At 44.2% G+C, this 9673-nt stretch overlaps 1 non-coding gene across 1 annotated transcript in view; it reads right to left on the bottom strand.

Annotated features, from left to right (window-relative positions):
• Positions 1-6096: 6096 nt before the first annotated feature.
• LOC116803103 overlaps positions 6097-9673 on the bottom strand; it is a 3962-nt gene continuing 385 nt past the window's right edge. The window contains exon 1 of the ribosomal RNA XR_004363385.1: positions 6097-9673. This exon is cut by the window's right edge and continues 385 nt beyond it. This is a non-coding gene — a ribosomal RNA (large subunit ribosomal RNA).

Raw genomic sequence — 9673 nt, forward strand, 5'->3', positions numbered from 1 at the left:
CAACCATAATATAGTAGTTGATGACGAGGTGTTTGGCAACTTGACACAATCCATTAAAGTCTTTATATTAATTATATGAAAGGGACAATATCATATGCGTCACTAAATTGATGACGAGGTGTTTGGCAACTTGATACAATTCTTTAAAGTCTTTATATCAAAAATTATATGATAGGGACAATATCATATGCGTCACTAAATTGATGACGAGGTGTTTGGCAACTTGACACAATTCATTAGAGTCTGTATATTAATTATATGATAGGGACAATATCATATGCGTCACTAAATTGATGACGAGGTGTTTGGCAACTTGATACAATTCTTTAAAGTCTTTATATCAAAAATTATATAATAAGGACAATATCATATGCGTCACTAAATTGATGACGAGGTGTTTGGCAACTTGACACAATCCATTAAAGTCTTTATATTAATTATATGATAGGGACAATATCATATGCGTCACTAAATTGATGACGAGGTGTTTGGCAACTTGATACAATTCTTTAAAGTCTATATATCAAAAATTATATGATAGGGACAATATCATATGCGTCACTAAATTGATGACGAGGTGTTTGGCAACTTGACACAATTCATTAGAGTCTGTATATTAATTATATGATAGGGACAATATCATATGCGTCACTAAATTGATGACGAGGTGTTTGGCAACTTGATACAATTCTTTAAAGTCTTTATATCAAAAATTATATGATAAGGACAATATCATATGCGTCACTAAATTGATCGTCGCGATCGAACACTCGACGAGTGCAGACGTGCCTGCGGATCGACAGCAAATTGTTAGCAAATTGTTAGCAAATTGTTCACAGTTGTAAGTCCCGTTACTTGTGCCCAGCCACTTCGCGTCGCGTGATCTTGTCGCGCGTTTTGATTGGCCCAGCCAACGTACCTAACGGTAGTTCGCACTAACACCATCGCACACCCGAGTGTGCGTGTTATCAGCGCAAAAAACCCAGTGCTCGAAGCAGCGGTATAATTGCAAAGCAGCAGCCACGTGCTGCCTGGCTCACCGGCTTACGGTGCCCAGCTTCCCCCCCCCCCCCCTCCTCACTCCTTATCAACTTTGGAGAAGATGGACTGGCAGGCCCCCCCGCGCACCCACAAGCTTGGAACAACACCACGCAAAAAGGCTCTGAGAACACGCAAGAGCAGCTCCAGCAGCGAGGGAAGCACCTCGCATACAGAGCCGGGCGAGATAAAGCGAAAACCGGCAAAGAAAGCACAGGGAGAGGAGCTGGAAGATAAGCCAAGCACTAGCGCAGCTCTGCGCAAGAAGCTCGCCAACAACGCCTTCGCTTTACTCTCGACCGAAGAAGACGAGTACGACCAAGAGAGCTCTGATGACGAACCCGGACCTAAAGACGATTCCAAGCCCAAGACCCCCGAGAAACCAAAGCCCACCCCGAAGACCATCAAGCCACCTCCGATTTTTATCCCCGATGTGACCAACATCTCGGCACTCGTCAAGATGATCACGACTCTTGTAGGCCCGAAGAACAATTTTACCTACAAGACCGTGAATGGCAACAACGTACGTGTCATGATGCCGGACAAAGAGTCCTATACAGCTCTGCGTCTCCAACTTGTGGCCCAAAACAAGAGGCATCGGACTTTCCAGCCGAAAGATGAACGTGCATACAAGGTTGTCATCAAAGGACTCCACCACTCCACCGATCGTGAGGAAATCATTGAAGACCTTCGCAGACAAGGGCACGCTGTTAGAGATCTGCACAATCCCATTGGCAGAAGAACTAAAGAACCGCTGGGAATATTCTTCGCCAACCTGGAGCCTTCCAGCAACAACAAAGACGTCTACCAAGTCAAGCGGATCTGCAGGTCGGTAGTAACCATTGAACCGCCGCAGAAGTTCAACGACGTGCCTCAATGCTTCAGGTGCCAAGGATTCGGTCATACACAGCGTTACTGCTTCCTGGAATACCGATGTGTAAAGTGTGGAGGCCCTCACGAATCGAGGGCATGTGAGAAGAGGGAGGACGACAAAGCGTGCTGCTTCCACTGCCAGGCGGACCATCCTGCGTCTTTCAAGGGATGCCCTGCATACAAAAGGGCCAAAGCACTCGCTGCTCCGAAAACAAGGCCCGTCGCTAATGCTAACAAGGCGCCGCCCGTGGCATCACCAAACGTCACCTCTGGCAGGAGCTACCGAGACGCCCTCAACGGAGTGCACGCAGCACCGCAGAATCCCACAACCCCAGTCCAAACCCAAACAGAAACCCCACACTCCGGTCAGATAGAAGCGATGTTCGCTCGCATGGAAGGAATGATGGAAAGGATGATGGAGCGCATGTTCACCCAGATGACACAGCTGGTGGCCACCATTCTCAACAGCAAGTCATGCAACTAAAGCTCCACCTAGTCGTCTGGAATGCGAACGGCCTGCAGAACAGCAAGGCCATAGTCGAGCACCATCTGAAGACCCACCAGATCGATATCCTACTCGTAGCCGAAACCCACTTCTCCCCCAGATCCCACTTTAATATCAGCGGATATGACCTCATCCATGCAGACCATCCTTCTGGCAGAGCACGCGGTGGAGCAGCCATCCTCATCAGGAGCGGTATTCAATACCTAGAGCTGCCCGCGTTTCAGCAAGACTGGGCACAATGTCCTGTCATCAGGATTGTCAGCCCGCAAGGAGATTTAGACATTGGAGCGGTCTACTTTCCCCCCAGATACCGCATAACAGCATCTCACCTCAGTGAGTTCTTCGAGCATTTTGGGCCCCGCTTCATAGCAGCTGGAGATTATAACGCCAAACATTCTTGGTGGGGATCGCGCGCCAACAACCCCAAAGGGAAAACTCTGTTTGGGTACCTGCAACGCCACCGACTGGACTGCCACTCCACTGGCGAGCCCACTCACTGGCCAACGAATCCCCTCAAGACTCCAGACCTACTGGACTTTGCTGTGTCGAAAGGCATAGGGCATGCGAAGATCAGCTGCACAACAAATGCTGATCTCCTGTCAGACCACTGTGCAATAAACGTGCTAATCAACACGCCAGTCCTCAGGAAAACCCCGCTCAGAAGGCTCACTGGAAAATATACCGACGCCGCCAAGTTCGCGTCCTGGATGCTCTCCACCGTCAATCCGAACCCCATCCTCAACACACCCAGGAACATTGATGAAGCTATCGGGAATCTCACCAGGCAGATGCAAAACGCTGCGGAATTCGCAAGCCCACCGCCACCAAAGACTGCGAGAACACCTAGCAGGGACCTCCACCTCTGGTCCCCGGAAATTGCGGCACTCGTGACTGAGAAGAGGCGTCTCAGGAGAGTTTGGTTCTTGACGCGCAATCCAAGAGACAAAACAGCGCTCAATCACGCCACAAAGGAGTTGAAGGACAAGATCTCCAGCCTACGCCAGGACTCCTTCCTCAGATTCCTCGAGGAACTCTCTCCCGGGGACCCAGACCACAATCTGTGGAACGTCACCCGCCACATTAAACGACCAGCCAAAAAGGTTTCCGCAGTGCGCAAAGCAGATGGATCCTGGTGCCTTTCGGATGCTGAAAGAGCAGAAGCTTTCGCCGAACACCTTTACAACGCCTTCTCTCCGTTCGACTGCTGCACTGCCGAAGAACATGCTGAAACAGCCCGGTTTCTCAATAGCCCAAGCTCTCCCGGTCCCCCGTTGGAACCAGTCGACCCTGAGGAAGTTGCGCAGGAGATTGCTCTACTGAAGAACAACAAATCTCCAGGCCTGGATCGTATAGATGCGGCGGCCCTAAAAATGCTCCCATCCCGCTGCACACAAATGCTGGCCAGCATTTACAACAGCTGCTTCCGGCTAGGGTACTTCCCGGAAGAGTGGAAAAGAGCAGAGGTTATTGTCCTCCTCAAGCCTGGTAAGCCTGAAGCCAATCTCGCCTCCTATCGTCCGATTAGTTTGCTGGCAATCCTCTCCAAAATACTCGAAAGAGTATTTTTGCGCAGAGTATTGCCAGTACTGGATGAGGCTGGTTTGATCCCCGATCACCAGTTTGGCTTCAGGCGCTCCCACGGAACACCAGAGCAATGCCACCGGCTAGTCGAACGGATCCTCGAGGCATTCGAGCAAAAGAAATACTGCTGCGCTGTAATGCTCGACGTGAAGCAGGCATTCGACAGAGTTTGGCATCCTGGACTCCTCCATAAACTCAAATCCTACCTCCCAAGCCCCCATTTTACCCTCCTCAAATCCTACACTGAGGGAAGAGCATTCCAAGTCAGATGCGGAAGTGCAATAAGCCTACCCAGACTGATCAGAGCTGGAGTTCCGCAAGGCAGTGTGCTCGGACCAATACTGTACACCCTTTACACCGCAGACCTTCCCATAATCCCCTCCAGGAACCTAACTATAGCGACTTATGCAGATGACACGGCTTTCCTCGCCTCCTCATCCGACCCACGAGAAGCCTCCGAAACAATCCAAAGGCAAATGGACGCGCTACATCCCTGGCTCAGCAGGTGGAACATCGTAGTGAACGCGGAAAAATCTACCCAAACAACATTTGCACTAAGGAGAGGAGACTGCCCACCGGTCACGCTAAACGGAGTCATCATTCCCAACGCACCCGCACCCAAGTACCTAGGACTTACCCTGGACCGCAGGCTCACTTGGCGTCCCCACATCGTCAGCAAACGCATACAGGCCGATGCGCGTCTGAGGCAGATGCATTGGCTTATTGGGAGAGGGTCCAAGCTAAGGCAGAACCACAAAATCCTGGTGTACAAGGCAATTCTCAAGCCCATCTGGACCTACGGGATACAGCTATGGGGCACGGCAAGCCACACGAATCGCCTGCGTATACAGCGGTTCCAGAATAGGTGCTTGAGAATTGCCTGTAATGCGCATCCCTACCACGAGAATGTCGCCATACATAGGGAACTTGGAATCCCACAAGTCGCTGATGAAATCTCCAGGCTCAGCGAGAGATACCTGAAAAGGCTCGAAAACCACCCTAACCACCTCGCCACCAACCTGTTAGACAATAGCCAAACAAGCAGACGTCTCATGAGGAGACACCCTCTCGATCTTCCACAACAATAGACAACACATATAAAACCCGCCACAAATACATGTACAATAGTATCCCTTAAGCTAATGTTCCCCCGCAAAACCATTTAATTATTGTCCACTAGGACAGATTTTAAATAAATAAACGCACGCTAAAGAAAAAAAAAAAAAAAAAAACTAAATTGATGACGAGGTGTTTGGCAACTTGACACAATCCATTAAAGTCTTTATATTAATTATATGATAGGGACAATATCATATGCGTCACTAAATTGATGACGAGGTGTTTGGCAACTTGATACAATTCTTTAAAGTCTTTATATCAAAAATTATATGATAAGGACAATATCATATGCGTCACTAAATTGATGACGAGGTGTTTGGCAACTTGACACAATTCATTAAAGTCTTTATATTAATTATATGATAGGGACAATATCATATGCGTCACTAAATTGATGACGAGGTGTTTGGCAACTTGACACAATCCATTAAAGTCTTTATATTAATTATATGATAGGGACAATATCATATGCGTCACTAAATTGATGACGAGGTGTTTGGCAACTTGATTCAATTCTTTAAAGTCTTTATATCAAAAATTATATGATAAGGACAATATCATATGCGTCACTAAATTGATGACGAGGTGTTTGGCAACTTGACACAATTCATTAAAGTCTGTATATTAATTATATGATAGGGACAATATCATATGCGTCACTAAATTGATGACGAGGTGTTTGGCAACTTGATACAATTCTTTAAAGTCTTTATATCAAAAATTATATGATAGGGACAATATCATATGCGTCACTAAATTGATGACGAGGTGTTTGGCAACTTGACACAATTCATTAAAGTCTTTATATTAATTATATGATAGGGACAATATCATATGCGTCACTAAATTGATGACGAGGTGTTTGGCAACTTGACACAATCCATTAAAGTCTTTATATTAATTATATGATAGGGACAATATCATATGCGTCACTAAATTGATGACGAGGTGTTTGGCTACAGGAAAAAATCATTTATTTATCGAATCATCAAGCAAAGGATAAGCTTCAGTGGATCGCAGTATGGCAGCTGCTCAACCACTTACAACACCTTGCCTGTTACAAAAGTCGTTTACAATTGATTCTAGGCTTTGTCATTGTATTAAATAATGCTTTTATATGTAACTAGCGCGGCATCAGGTGATCGAAGATCCTCCTAATTTACTATGTTACAAATTACATTGGCATCACATCCATTGTCGTTTATAAAATAAATTATAAACTTTAAATGGTTTAGAAGCCATACAATGCAAATTGCCCCTTATTTATCATTGCAGTCCAGCACGGATACGACCTTAGAGGCGTTCAGGCATAATCCAACGGACGTAGCGTCATACCACTGTTCGCTCGAACAAGTATTGTGCCATTGGTCCGTACCTGCGGTTCCTCTCGTACTACGCAGGAATGCTGTCGCAACAACGTTTTGTCATTAGTAGGGTAAAACTAACCTGTCTCACGACGGTCTAAACCCAGCTCACGTTCCCTTGCATGGGTGAACAATCCAACGCTTGGTGAATTTTGCTTCACAATGATAGGAAGAGCCGACATCGAAGGATCAAAAAGCGACGTCGCTATGAACGCTTGGCCGCCACAAGCCAGTTATCCCTATGGTAACTTTTCTGACACCTCTTGTTAAAAACTCTTTAAACCAAAAGGATCGATAGGCCGAGCTTTTGCTGTCCCTGTGTGTACTGAACACCGAGATCAAGTCAGCATTTGCCCTTTTGCTCTATGTGTGGTTTCTGTCCGCACTGAGCTGGCCTTGGGACACCTCCGTTATTATTTGAGAGATGTACCGCCCCAGTCAAACTCCCTACCTGGCAATGTCCTTGAATTGGATCATACCTGAGTAATTGGAGTTATACCAAATTTTCAAATCAAAAATACATAAATGCATCGTTTTATTAAAGAATTTGTTTGCGATTATATAACAAACTCGTGATACTTTGATCAAGAAGCTTGCATCAAAACCCAATACCATAAGATATAATAAATATATCCGTATAATGGCTAGGAAATGATACACGTTCCATTTAATCAAGTAAGTAAGGAAACAATAAGAGTAGTGGTATTTCATTGACGATACCAAACCGAGGTCTAATATCTCCCACTTATTCTACACCTCTTATGTCTCCTTACACTGCCAGATTAGAGTCAAGCTCAAAAGGGTCTTCTTTCCCCGCTAATTATTCCAAGCCCGTTCCCTTGGCTGTGGTTTCGCTAGATAGTAGATAGGGACAGTAGGAATCTCGTTAATCCATTCATGCGCGTCACTAATTAGATGACGAGGCATTTGGCTACCTTAAGAGAGTCATAGTTACTCCCGCCGTTGACCCGCGCTTACTTGAATTTCTTCACTTTGACATTCAGAGCACTGGGCAGAAATCACATTGTGTCAACACCCGCTAGGGCCATCACAATGCTTTGTTTTAATTAGACAGTCGGATTCCCCAAGTCCGTGCCAGTTCTGAATTGATTGTTAATTGATAATCGTTATAATTGATAAGAACTAATTGGTTTAACCCAAATAGTATTCTTAAAAATTTTAGCAAGAAAGTTCCACAATTGGCTACGTAACTAAACTATCCGGGGAACAAGTAACTAACATAAATGCTAGAAACTCTATTTACCCAGAACGAGCACATAAACCATGTTATTGTTTCCCAATCAAGCCCGACTATCTCAATCTTCAGAGCCAATCCTTATCCCGAAGTTACGGATCTAATTTGCCGACTTCCCTTACCTACATTATTCTATCGACTAGAGACTCTTCACCTTGGAGACCAGCTGCGGATATTGGTACGGCCTGTTGAGAAGTTTGCGTGTCCCCACCATAAATTTTCAAGGTCCGAGGAGAAAATATCGACACAACAGTATATGTCATGCTCTTCTAGCCCATCTACCATATCTCTCTGCGAAAGACTTCCATGGTAGTACGGCTATAAAACAGAAAAGAAAACTCTTCCGATATCTCTCGACGGCTTCTTTATGGTCGTTCCTGTTGCCAGGATGAGCACGAGGCCCATATTTAATAACAAACGGATACTCAACAGGTTACGGAATTGGAACCGTATTCCCTTTCGTTCAAAATTATTCAAGTGTATTATATTCGCTTTGTTTATATAGTTAGGCATTTTTGTTTTACTTGAAAATTTTCGGCTTTCGCCTTGAACTTAGGACCGACTAACTCGTGATCAACCACTGTTCACACGAAACCCTTCTCCACTTCAGTCCTCCAAGGTCTCATTCGATTATTTGCTACTACCACCAAGATCTGTACCAATGGCAGCTCCATGCAGGCTTACGCCAAACACTTCTACGCATACCATTGTACCTTCCTACTCACTAAAGTTTCAAAATTTATATCACAAGTAATATAAATCATCTACTTTAGCGGTAATGTATAGGTATACAACTTAAGCGCCATCCATTTTAAGGGCTAGTTGCTTCGGCAGGTGAGTTGTTACACACTCCTTAGCGGATTTCGACTTCCATGATCACCGTCCTGCTGTTTTAAGCAACCAACGCCTTTCATGGTATCTGCATGAGTTGTTAATTTGGGCACCGTAACATTACGTTTGGTTCATCCCACAGCGCCAGTTCTGCTTACCAAAAGTGGCCCACTGGGCACATTATATCATAACCTTGAACTTCATATCAAGAAAGTTAAGGTTCTTACCCATTTAAAGTTTGAGAATAGGTTAAGATCGTTTCGACCCTAAGGCCTCTAATCATTCGCTTTACCAGATAAGATTATTTTATATAATATTAAAATGCACCAGCTATCCTGAGGGAAACTTCGGAAGGAACCAGCTACTAGATGGTTCGATTGGTCTTTCGCCCCTATACTCAATTCTGACAATCGATTTGCACGTCAGAACTGTTTCGGTCTTCCATCAGGGTTTCCCCTGACTTCAACCTGATCAAGTATAGTTCACCATCTTTCGGGTCACAGCATATATGCTCAAGGTACGTTCCAGTTAGAGGCATAAATAATATAAATATACATTATACATAACTATATAGAACGCCCCGGGATTGTGTTAATTAGCTATAAATAGCTAAAAAACTAATCCCATTATTAGTCAAGTTAATTACGCTATTAGGTTTACATCCCAATAACTTGCACATATGTTAGACTCCTTGGTCCGTGTTTCAAGACGGGTCCCGAAGGTATCCTGAATCTTTCGCATTGTTAATCATACAAGAGCATATAATAAACACAAAAATCAATGATAATTATGCCATTATATAATTCCGAAAAATTAACGCTCTGTAATAATATAAATCTATCAGCACTTTATCAAATTAATAACATTTATTCTGTGTTAAAATGCAAGCAATTTAATTGGAATAAACTATAAGTTATATTTTATGATAAATTTGGGATATGCTAATAGATTACAATGTCCTTATATGGAAAAAATGCACATTATTCTTAATAATATTATTTAAATATTACAATTTTAATGATGAATTTTCCATAACGGATATTCAGGTTCATCGGGCTTAACCTCTAAGCAGTTTCACGTACTGTTTAACTCTCTATTCAGAGTTCT

This window comes from Drosophila sechellia, unplaced genomic scaffold, assembly GCF_004382195.2.
Source record: "Drosophila sechellia strain sech25 unplaced genomic scaffold, ASM438219v1 U_288, whole genome shotgun sequence".
NCBI classification, from domain to species: domain Eukaryota; kingdom Metazoa; phylum Arthropoda; class Insecta; order Diptera; family Drosophilidae; genus Drosophila; species Drosophila sechellia.